Genomic DNA, 12767 nt, shown 5'->3' on the forward strand with positions numbered 1-12767 from the left:
GGTGTGTGTAAATCAGCTCTCGGGGGCAGTTGAACACATGTTTACATAGCAGATGTGTTTGCCTCGCTCACAACTGAAATGTCATCAGCTCCGCTTTGCAAATATCAGCCGGTGGAGGAGTGACACGAGAGAGACCGTTTGGGTTTGAACGTGAACTCGGAGGGAAGACACTATTTAGTTGGTCAATTTGCCCTCAACGACATCTGTGTTACACAGCGGGGGTAATAGACTCGCCTGTCCTCGCCTTCTATTAAAATGACTTGTTAAGACGTGATTGAAATGAACACAGCTCGCCAACAATAGAGAAAGCCTTTCATGGAGGAACACTCACACAAGGGGACACCTGTCCCATGAAGAGAAATAGCTAAATTAGCTCCCATAAAGGTCATCGCCTCCCTTTTTTTAAAACAGAAGTGAAGGTGTGTTCCATCTGGAGTAATCGATCAATACCCCGGACGATTGGCTGCTCTGTTTGCTGGAAGGAAGCAACGCAGTGAGAGAAAAAGTCCACAGAAAGTGCCTTTCCTCTTGATGGTGCTGTCAACTGAGAGATAAAGTGTAAAATCAAAGAAGTAGAATCTCCTTTTCAAGAACACACACACACACACACACACACACACGTTGGTTGATGTTTTTAGAGATGGCAATGCAAACTGGTGTTTGACGTCTTTAGACGCCTTCGTAGAAATAGAAGATATGCCAAGTATATGGTTGTGGTTGAGCTTTCGCTTCCTCGTGCATTCAGTGTCTCGGACCAATGGTGTCGTTGGTACAGTGGGGGGGGGGGGGGGGGGGTGACACAGCCAGCCCACGTATGACAAACAGCACAGCACTTTAGAGACTGCCGCTCTCACTCGGACACATAGCCAATTCAATCTCTACCCCTCCTCCTCCTCCTCCTCCCCCCCCGAGGAGGAAGAGATTCCAGACCTCAGTGTGAACGAGGACTTCCAAGGGATGTGTGTTACCAAACAAAGCAGTCGCTGGTTTGTAAAAGTGTGCCTCATCCTCTCGTGACTTTGGTTTGCCGGCTCGGTGGAGTCGGGCCGGCCTGCTCTGGTTTGTTCCCTCCCTCTGTTGCTACAGCTACAGCTCGGGCTGGGCGTCCAAACGGGTGATCGGCACCGCCTGCATTCTGGCATCCACATTAGTTTGAAACGTCTCAAAACGTGAAAAGAAAGCAAATCCAGAGGGTTTTTTGTTTGTTTTTTGTCGATTCTTGCACTGAGAAATCAAGGTTTTCTTCTTGAAGGGCATTCTTACATAGAAAAGCAACATAGGTGAGAGTAAAAAGAAAAAGCATGACTGAAAATAGTCATTGCATAGTGAAGTATGCTTGCATTCTCGTGTCATTTCACTGAAATGAACAGAACCAGTGTCAGTATTGAGACCTTTCTGGCGATGCCCAGCCCTGAAGCAGCCTCGTGGCGTTCCATCATCGTAGTGCGATGCCCTGCTGTGTGTCCTGTCCCTCATGGAGGGAACGGGTGCCCTGATGGAGGGAACAGTGCCCTGATGGAGGGAACAGTGCCCTGCGGGTGTCCTGATGGAGGGAACAGTGCCCTGCGGGTGCCCTGATGGAGGGAACGGTGCCCTGCGGGTGTCCTGATGGAGGGAACAGTGCCCTGATGGAGGGAACAGTGCCCTGCGGGTGTCCTGATGGAGGGAACAGTGCCCTGATGGAGGGAACAGTGCCCTGCGGGTGTCCTGATGGAGGGAACAGTGCCCTGATGGAGGGAACAGTGCCCTGCGGGTGCCCTGATGGAGGGAACGGTGCCCTGCGGGTGCCCTGATGGAGGGAACGGTGCCCAGTCTTGAGCCGGTAGGGGCGTTTGTTGACTAAAAACCAAGGGCGGTCCGCGGTTTGTGGGTACCGCTTCAGTCCAGGGAGTGAAATGTTTCTATTACAAGAGATCTCAAAAAAACACTGCACCTCACTTACCTTGGTATGCTGCATATGTTATACTACATGAAAGAAAAACTGCAAATTGCTTTTAATATGACGTATAATGCTTGAGTAATGCCTGATTGCGATATTCTTATACGGTAACTATTTTAGAGTCGATAAGTATAACTGTTGAAAAGAAAATTATTCTCTGTTTTTTGTCTTAACACTTATCCAATTTTTGAGAAATTGTTCTTGAGCCGACTTTTATTTTGTTGTCCTATTTAAATGTGTCGTTCTTTAAATTTATATATGAAATATTATATATGCGGAATATTTTATGGTGTATTTATTGAGAGTGCATTCAAGCGGCTGGAGTCTCCGCATCATATTGCAGCATGGTGGGGGCGGAGCCAGGAGGATGAGGCCTTTAGGCCCTCCCCCTCCATGTTGACGCCTTATTCTCCGAGACACGCAAGCACAACAATATGGAGGGGGGGAGGAGGGGGCGAGGTGGGGGGAGGGGATTTGAACCGGTGACATCTACAAGTCAACTCTCCCATTATGTCCTATTATGTCCTATTCTAATATTCCCCCACTCTTAGAAGGCCACAACGGCCCACATGGTGCAGCAAATCTCTGACGAAGGGAGCCATTTCTGAATCACACTGACCTGAGCTGACTCTTATTATTATTTTTATTTCATTTTCATCCCAAGCTGCTAATTGGTACGTTAGCCATGTGACTTCCCAGAGCCGGTAAAAAAAGGGCGGGAAAGCGTAAGATAGAAAAAAGCAGCAAAGGAAGGAACGATGTTTGAAAGGCCTTAGCGTCACTTCTTTTTTTTCTTTTTTTCTCGTGCCAGAACATTTCCCAGCAGGAACCGGTCTTGTTCCAGAAAGACATGCCTCAGCCGCTCAGGCCGAAGTGCATTCTTACGTCATGGTCAGATTTGCGTGTGACTTTGCGATGTCTGCGTTGGGGGCGGGGCCCACCGAGAAAACAAGCCTTTGTACTCGGTCGGCCCCCGATTCCCCTCCGACCAGCGTTCCTCATCTCTTCTCATTCCTCATGTAAAACCACTAAGCAGAACTTTACCGAACACTGAACTGATGTGGAGCTTCTAAGATGGGCTCCGTATGATGTCAGAGACGGAGGTCCGGGTCAAACGCCGTTTGGAAACATTAGTTTTATGAACACATGAACACATTTATACATTCATACACTACCCTTTTCATTAGTTATTCTCCATCGAACCATGTTTTCAGATCCAGTTTGACCCGGGCCTGACGGGAACCAGGAGGGTTCCCAGACTGCTGGATTACAGAGACCTGTGCCTGTATAACGAACCGTTGTGATTAATTGCTTTTTTTTCTCTATATTTTTTGCCCCCCCCCCCCTCACCCCATTGGAGGATCAGAGACATGGAGCGTTTGAGTGCTGTCAATAACTCGGTCCTTAGAAGCCAGTCACCTCGGTTTGATGCGTGTTTCCTGTAACGTTTAACTCCGCGGCGATCACACGGTTAACGGTTTTCAACCATCACCATTCCAATAACGACTTCCAACCAAATATTGCACAAGAGATTCAGCTCCGGGTGCCGTTTGCCCTCGTACACCTCGTGGTTTTAAAGACGGATATCTGACGCTGGCCAACGAAGACGCTCATTGTTCCGATTTCTTGGTTGTTTTTCTCAACGTAGCATCACTCTTTGTGTCAGTCTGATTTCAAACTACCGATGTTGGACTCTCTGAGTGACGCACCAGCAAACGGACGTACCAACGGTGAGCCTTCACCACCATGTGATCTATGTCTCAGACCCTCCGTATGTTGCAAAGGCTCTGTTGTACCAACAGCTCTATTCTCTCAGTTTTTCAGTGTCTCTTTCCTTTGTAACTCTTATAGGTTGTTGTCCTTTTAGTGTTGCTTTGCTTCAGTTTGAAGTGTATCTTTGACTAATACTTGCAATAAAATGCTTTGCTTTCCCTTGGTTGTCTTGGTGACTGCAAATGGTTTGTTTCGCAGCTGTAAAGTGAAATTGCATGAAATGTTTCAAGTTATGAGAAATAAGTGAACCTAAATATTTGGGGAATACACTCAGCAGCAGCAGACATGAAGGCCTGTCACAATCACAGCTGTCTCTTGGGTTTCCTGTTTATTTGAGTTTATGTTCAATTTGCAGATTGTGTATAAAAGGGGGACGTCGTCATGGTGACTTGGATCTGATCGGATTCACATCAATGAAATGCCTAAATTAACTTGTACCTTCTTAAATCGTGGCAACATGAAGAGTAATGTGATCAAAATATGAACAACACTGTTTTTGTTTGGCATTTGTCTATAAAACCTTGAATAACTGAGCAGAAGACGAACAAACATTTATTGTGGCAACATGGATGGAGTGTGTAAAGTAGTGTGTCTACTTTATTCATTATATTTCTAACAATCCTGCAAACTGGCTGCTAATAGAGTAATAGAAAAGAAAAAGAAGACATTTTGCCATATATCATTAAATATGATCCAAAAGTGTTAAAAAGGCATTTTTTTTTACAGCAACAGTCTTTATGTTCGTGGAAGTTTCACCTCAGACGACACTCGAGCTTCATCCTAACGAGGATGTTCACAGGTGTGTTTGGGCCGGCTCAGGTGTTTCCTCTCATTGTGCTGATTAGACACCTTGACGCTGCTGTTATTTTATATATTAAAACTAATCTTGTTAGCACATGAATTTCATATAATTCCCAACATAGCTCCACATTATGTCTCATTTAATCAGCCAATAAGTGAAAACACCTTCTGTTGGGCCTTGAAAGGAAACGATGGTAGTCATGTTTTAATAATTAAACATGTGCACAGGTTTTTATTATTTGAATTTGATAATTTTTAAAAATATGTATTTTTTCAAATGATACAAATAAAACAGGTCTTTTCCCTCATTTCACAGTTTCCCATCAAGGTGGAAGAGTTCCATGCTGATTCTAAAATTCATAGTGAGAGGGTCATACCTGTATTTTGTAGATGTTTAACATTTATTTATTTATTTTCTAAACCTGTTTTATTCTAAAACGGATGCTCTGTCAAAAAGTGTAAATTGCATTGTTTTATTGAAGTTTGGACTTGAACCGCAGAATTCCCAGCCGTCATCTTTTATCAGGATTAATCTACTTTATTGTTTTGTGTGTAACAATTTAGGGAAAATTTGCAAGAAACAAAGAAGCATGAAGCTGCAGCGTAATGAGAGAATAATAAGCCACAGCAACGATCATCGCTGAGCAGCAACACTTCCTAATCATTAAAACACGGCGAGATGGATGCTCTGTGAGCAGCAGATGCTCTGCAGGCTGCTGCTCAACGCTGATTACTTCACTTCCTGACTGTCGGGAACAGCGGTGCCCCCCCCCCCCTCCACTCGGCTACCTCCGTCTGGCAGAATTATGGCGGTAATTTCTGTACATCATTTAAATAAGACAGAGCCACTGTTTAGACAAACGGCCGTCCCTCTGGGGAGCTTTAATGCAGCTGTCGCCGTGATGGCGGTACAGTACGACGCCGCCGCCAACGCCGCCGTTAAATCAACACGTAAACACGTGAAATCAGGTTTCTCAACTCCAATTAAAAACGCAATCAAGGCCTCTGATGGAAGGGTTAGAGTTCAGCTCCAGCCCTGAATCTAGAGCAACAACCTAGAAGAGAGACGTTTGAGAAATGTGATAAGGCTAACAGGTTAGCCAAACGTTAGCCTATACACATCCTGCAGCATTCATTTGGCTTTGTGTTTCTGCCGACCTGCCAAATTAAAGTCAATACTCTCTCCTTTTAGTTTTGTTAACGTGAGCTGATTCTGTGATTCGGGAAATTAAAAATGTTCTTCAATGGTTCTGGTTTGTGCTGGATGGGTCGCGTACTGCTTTCGTAAAAGAGGCCGAAAATGATCATAGATTTAGTGAACACAGATGTACCATCCAAGTGTTGCTATCTGGACATAAGGCGAAGACTAAAACAAACAAACTGTGCGTCACAAAATGGTCCAATTATCGTACATTTTGGTACTTTTGTCATTCCTGATCGTACGAAGTGCAAAATTCTCATACACATACGCTAATTATCGTACATTTTGGTACTTCTGGCATTACTCATCGTACAAAGTGCAAAATTCTCATACAAATACGTTACTTATTGCACATCATGGTAAATATTGTACGTGTGTGTTTTTTAGTTTAGTTTTTTCAGGTTTCTTTGCTGAAAACGCGGCTGTGAGAGCAGTGAACCAAAACCATTAAGTTTGTTGGTAAAACAAAAACAATGAGCTCAAAGATGAGGGGTTGCATTATGATTTGTCACTACGAGCCTTTCACATTGTCACCCCCCCCCCCTATAAACAAAGTCTGAAAATCCCTGTTAAGCATTAGGGATTTTATAAATGAAGTGAGATGCCAGTAGTATGAGTTTGTCAGCGCTCACGGCACCTCGGCAGATTCTTTTGACAACTTAATCAAACAGTTTTCTTGTGAAACAGCACAAGGCTGGAGTTTATCAAGCGCCGCCATCAGGGGACGAGGAGAATACAATCTAAACCCCGCTGCTGAGTTGGGCCTGGAGTTGTTCTCAGACTGACAGACATGTTCAGTCAGTCACTGATGAGACGGAAGGTTAGGTTAGGTGTTGAAGAGTTAGCCAGATCAGGAAGGGGCTCCCGTCATGTTTATTCTCCCTCACAACATTCATTTGGCAAATATTGATGCACCAGTGATTCAGGCAGCCAACGTTTCATCATAATTACCATAAATGGGTCTAATTAAAATGAATACCAACTGAAAATATGTGTCGGCTTTAATTCGGCTCTGAATCACTATTTTTAGGAATTAGTTAACAAGGCAACCGGTTGTGCAAACAGGGCTGATGAACTGCAGCTGATTAGGTGACAGCTGTAGATTCACTTTTCTTTTCTTTTTCTTCTTTGAACTGAAAACTGAATCCGACGCTGTTTCATGCCCTTTGTCTTTGCTTTCCTGCTCCTGCACGTCGTTTCTCCGCAGGTTTCCTGGATTAGCTAACGATGATGAGCTGGTCTGAAACACCTTGACCTGCAGCTATAAAAGGAAGCATTTGGGGTGAAAGGAGTGTATGCTCCCTGTTCAGTGCTGCAGCGCTCTCAGCTGGTGGTGTTGTGCACAAAATACCTGTTATGTTTGTGTGAAATGAGAAGCTGATAGAGGCCACCACTCCATCACTTAACATCTGAACGTCTGAGCTGAGGTTTAGGAACCTGACCACGACATGCAGCCGTGTGCTAAACTGGTTGATCTCAGATAAACTGCAGCGCCGTTCTATATTCACAAACATGCTGCCGCCTCCCACATCTCTACTGTGAGGGACATTTCTGTGGCTTCGCAATCAAATCAGGGGTTCAGAATTCAGCGAAGAGGCTTCATGAAGAGTGTGGCCCCGAGGGGCCTCGTAAACACAGTTAGTGTTACGCAGAAAGTCTGACATCGGGATTAGTCTCGGAAGAAAAGGCTTGAACAAATTGGTTTATGAGTTGGTAAAAGAAAAACATCACACACGGTGTTTTTAATTGCAAATATAAGTTCTAGTAAAAAGTGTCTCGGAGGGATGACTGTTGCTGTTTAGCAGATTCCTCGCAGCTTCTTACTGCTTCAGAGATGATATGAGGATCTTGCAAAGCTGAGTCTTGATGCCTCACTTTTAAAATGAGGATAGTTCATCAAAGATGATGTCTAGTTGTGGTCTGGATTAAGAACATCCCCTGCAGTTCTGCCTCTCGCCAGGAGTGGGAGCACTCCACCAAGAGAAAATAGTTCTGCTCAGGAAGGTGTCCTCAGATGAGGGGTTCACGGTGATAGTGCAATAGGATGTAAAGGGTGTGTCTGTTTTTTGCTCGTAAGAAAACTTATGGAAATGCTTTGGCACGATTCTCAAAACATCACAGGATGTTGAAGTCTTTATTTCAGAGGCGGATCTTGAGTACGTGACATTTTTGTGTGTTTTGTTTTACCTCTAACCTCCACTGTTGCTTTAGTCAGAAGGGTGGGTGATGATGTACAGAGGGGAAGCAACACAACCCCGATCCCTCGGTCCCATCGTGACAAATGACTCGGCAGCACGGGGAATTATCACAGATGTCAGACTGGAAAACACCCAGAAGGCCATGCAGCAGGGCCCAAGTTCACTACGTCCACTCAGCAACACGCGTTGAATTACTGATGCCACACTCTTTGTGGATGTCAGCATATTTTGCGATTGACTGTCTGCTGAGTCACTACTTTGTCTTTTTAAAGCTTTCTGTAAAGTGAAGGAACTGGTATCTGTTTTGATGCATTTAAACCTGAACTTTTCTTAAAATTTGAGCCAAAATGACGATCACTGCTGCCATTTAGAAACTTCAGGATATTTGCTTTTTGGCTTTCTTGCTGAGAAATGGATGTGAGATTTATACCCACTACTGTCTGTCCAGTAAAATATATGTCAACAGCAAACAGATGGCCGTGTTGCAGATTTATGCCCAATAGGGCACCGTCTTTTACAAAAAAAATAAAATGGAGTGTCTTGCTTTGATTTGTAGCTCGATGCTCTTCGTACAATCAAGGTTGTTTCCGCCAACAAAAACTTGGGCTGCATTCCAATAAATCTGCCCGCCTGCACCGGCTGATAACTGACTGTCAGCAACGAATGGCAGAGATTGAAGGTTTTTTTTGTTGAAGGTGCTAAATTTGATATTCATAACATTAATATAGCAGCAAACTACTATTTGCTGTAAAGATATTGTCGTGATGTCTACCTGAGAATGAAGTGCCTGTCCCTCTGTGTGTGTTGTAGTCGGACCTTCTCTCTGCTTGTTTTCATAGCCGTGTGCTTCAACATTTAAAGGGACATCATAGTCAACCATTGATGCATTACAGCTAGCTGGCTTAGGTTAACATGAAGCAGGCCGCCACCTCCAATTCTGAGAAGTGAAGCCAAAGTAGAAGTGCCTTAAACTTGCATTATTTCTGCTTGCCATCAGGGGGCGCCTTCTCTGATTGCCCGGGCGTCTATGAGAAAATGATAGCTGATTGTAAACGTGACTTTATCATCTCGATCACTAGTTTCAAGTCTTCCTTAATACAGCATGATGTTAATTTTGTAAATGATGGTCCATTCAGAGTCAAACAGACCATAAATCTCAGGTTATGGTTTAGGGGGCGGGGCTACCTTGTGATAACGGGTTGCTACCACCTGTAGCTACCAATGAAATGAGCTTTGAAGATGACTTTAACACTTAGCTGTGAAGTTTACCTTGAATTATGAAGCTAACTTTGTTAGCGTCACAAAGTTGCGGTTTTACAGGAGTTTATGTGCAAATGAAGTTAGCTGTTAACCATGTTTGCAGCCTTTACGCTAGGCTAAGCTAACCATTTCAGCTTCACAAATACATACTTGTGTTTAACTCTGAACAAGAATGCAAGTTTCCCAAAATGTCACACTATTGATTACAGAGCTAAGAGTCTCTGACTTTATGAACAGCCGGTCACGTCTGTAATCACACCAGACCACCCATTCTCCTTTTGTTAGCCCCTTCACTGTTTCCTATCTCTACCAACATGAATATGTATAGTTCTGAGGAGGAAACCCAGTCATGATAAGAGCAGCATGGCAGGAACGCACAGACGTTGAATAATTGGGGGTCAGCAGAGGGAAGAGTGGTCGCCGACGTTTCTCATGGATGTGTTGTGAATCAGTTATACAGCTCCGGGGAACAATGCAGCGCACAAACAAGGCTCCGAATCAATGGATGGGCTGGTGTGTGTGTGTTAGTGTGTGTGTGTGTGTGTGTGTGTGTGTGTGTGTGTGTGTGTGTGACTGAGAGCATTGGTGATAAGATATTATTGAGCTGTCAGGGATCATCAGACAGTCTTCTGTTTTATGGACTGTGTGAATTATGACGGTTTCAGTTATCGTCGGGCCTCGGAGTCCAGCAGTGTGTCCACGGTGAAATAGATTATGTATGGATCGTTTTGATGGAGAAACTATGTAAAAAACAAAAAACTGTAATAAAGCACCCACTCCAGCCTTTCTCTCTCACAGTTGGCTAATGCCACATTATTGCAGCGCTGGCCCGTCTTATTGCTCCAGACCGGACTAATTAGACGGTTTGCCACGATGCCCAGAGGATGAATCTAATCATTTCTGGTGCTCCCCTGACTCTTTATCTCCCGCCATCGTTTGCTCATTTTCAGCTCGTCCGATGCTTTTGGTTTACGACCAAGCACCTGCCAAACTGATGACATCCTCATTCGTCTTTTAAAATGTTAGTGTGCTTACATGCTAGACTAAAATGGTGAAGAAACGTCAGGAAGTCAGTTGTTGTTGTATTGACCTGAAAGCACCACTCTTAGTGCAGCCATAGTGGAGTAAAAGTCCTGTTCTGATCATTTCTTTTACCTTTTCTCTGCAGACAGTCTTGGCAAGGAGTATTGATAACTCAGATCTTTTTGGGGACCTACTGACACAACTTTAGTGAGAAAGATGGTCCAATTGTAGACTTTTCCTTTTGTTTTTTAAATGAATTCCTTGGTTTCTGTTGTTAATGTTGACAGATCCCATGAAAAGACCAAAAGGAGATAAAGTACTCCTTTTCTGCATGGGTTTTAAGGACGCATGGTTGCACGCATGCAACATTTAAGGCATACGCAGTTATTCAGTGCAGTTAGCAAACATCAGTCATCAGCTGTGTGGCCAAAGACAGTAACCTATAAACAGTTAATTCCTGGTTAATATTAATGTGCTTTACTTAAGAATTGCTTGACCGTGACACCGTTTGGCACGTAGCCCAGAGAGCCCTGCAGATTGAACCGGAATGTGCCAACTATCTGAGCTTCCTTCTGCCAGTAAGGGAATCACATGAGCTCATCTACTGCATGTAAGAGCGGGCGCATGTCCCTGCCCCCTCTCACATCCTCTGCATGCGCCTGCATGCAGGGTCGGGTGAATTGATGACTCTAGATTGCCTGTAGCCGTGCATGTGTTCTTGGATTGCCTCCATGTGTCAGCCCTGTGATGGAGTGGCCGACTGTCCAGGCTGTACCCTGCCTTCGCCTCCAGCCCCCCGCTATCCTGAACAGGATAAGCGCTTACAGATGATGGATGGATGGGTGTGTTGATGGATGGATGAACATGATTAACACTGTCTGTTGGCTACTTTCAGCCAAGGATTTGGTTATACGACCCCTCGACGCTGTCCGACTGATTAGAATGACATCCGATGTGACGTAGTTTTCGCCGTGGCCCTCTACATCCAGGGTGGTGCGAGATTCAAAGCAGGCTTGCAGGTTCAGCTCCACATGATGGATGCAGCTCCCATCTCCTCTATGGTCTGATGGGAGGCTCGGGAACGCACGGGGGCCACAGGGTAGACTAACAACACAATGGAAGCAGTGCTAATGGGCTCACGGCGAGGGAGTTTGGCACAAATCTGGGCGAGGGAGCCATTTGAGAAATGTTCTGCCCTTCTTTAACGCGTTCTACTTTGAAAAGTGCTCTTGAGAGAGAGATATTCTGCTCATGTTATGTTTTATGTAATGTCTACATTTGCACCTTTGCAGCCTCGCATGAATCTGTCTCGTATATAGACGCGTTATGAAGGTGTGTAGACTTGAACAGGCTGCCTTCGGTAATGAGTGATCTGTATTCCACACCACTCACTCTCAGTTTTCATTCCATTTTCATAATGTTTCATCATTGTTCTTCTCACCTTGGGATGTAGCCTCGGGGAGCTATAAGTTGTATCTACTATTCTTGTGTTCTGGCAATATTGAAATTTTTTGTAGCCGCAAACGGGAGTGTCTGTTCTTTGATATATTTCAAATTACCGTCATAGAAGGCAGAAACGATCTTCGGTTAAAACTCTCAGAGGCCCACCTAAACTTTCATGGCAGATGTTCAATTGCATTTTCCTCCCACGCCCGATTATAACGCATCCTGCGTTTCACCTCCAGCTCCTCTGGTCCCGTTTCCTCCACGTGGTCCGATGCAGATCCTCGCAGCGCAGCCGTAACACTGCTGGAGGTTACAGAGTTCATTACCTATGCGGCGCGATGGATGCTCCGTGGAAGCCGACGTGTTAACTTTCACACGTAATTTACAGTTTCAGGTTGAACAATGAACACTCAGCGAGGCAGAAATGAACAGGGATCCCAGAAGATGAATCACTGAAGTTTAAATCCACAGTGAACTAAAGTTTTATTGAGCTGAAACCAGAACATGTCGAACTGTATTCTGAGACGAAATAGGCAACAACTGATCAATGGAAAGATTCACCAAAAGTATCATTATAGTAGAAAGAAAATGACTCAAACACCAACAAACGTTCTGCAATATGTCATCAGATTTTGTTTTTATATTTCAATCCGAAGAGAAATGAAACCAACAGACTATTTAAAAAGAAAACAATCTTTACTCTTGTGGGCTTGTGTATGACTAGATTGGATAAAGTGGCAACCTCAGGTTCTGAAGAGTGAGGCCAAGCTGAAGTGCCTTTAACTTGCACTCTCCCTACTGACCATCAGGGGGCGACTCCTCTGGTTGAAAAAAAAAGAAAGGTCCTAAAAAATGACCCGACTTCTCACTTGATTTACTATATTTGTAAACACGAGTTTAGTCTTGATTTAGTGAGTTATGGTAGAGTCAAATGGATCATAAAGCATGGTATGCTTTAGGGCGGGGCTACCTTGTGATTGACGGGTCGATAGCAATGCAGTTAGCTACTAAGATTACTTTAACACTTGATCTTGAAGTATGAAGCTAACTTTGTCAGCAGCTCACACCAGAATCCACATGGATCCAGATCCAGGTTGCTGCTCTGCTGCTTATATTCGTCAGATCC

At 44.3% G+C, this 12767-nt stretch overlaps 1 long non-coding RNA gene across 1 annotated transcript; it reads left to right on the forward strand.

The window, feature by feature from the left end:
• Nucleotide 1: 1 nt before the first annotated feature.
• LOC311024398 lies at nucleotides 2-3871 on the forward strand. Its single transcript, XR_014598304.1, has 2 exons — nucleotides 2-1620; nucleotides 1724-3871. It is a non-coding gene; the product is annotated as an uncharacterized lncRNA (long non-coding RNA).
• The last annotated feature ends 8896 nt before the right edge of the window (nucleotides 3872-12767 follow it).

Source organism: Eutrigla gurnardus (assembly GCF_963514095.1).
Source record: "Eutrigla gurnardus genome assembly, chromosome: 14".
Taxonomy (NCBI): domain Eukaryota; kingdom Metazoa; phylum Chordata; class Actinopteri; order Perciformes; family Triglidae; genus Eutrigla; species Eutrigla gurnardus.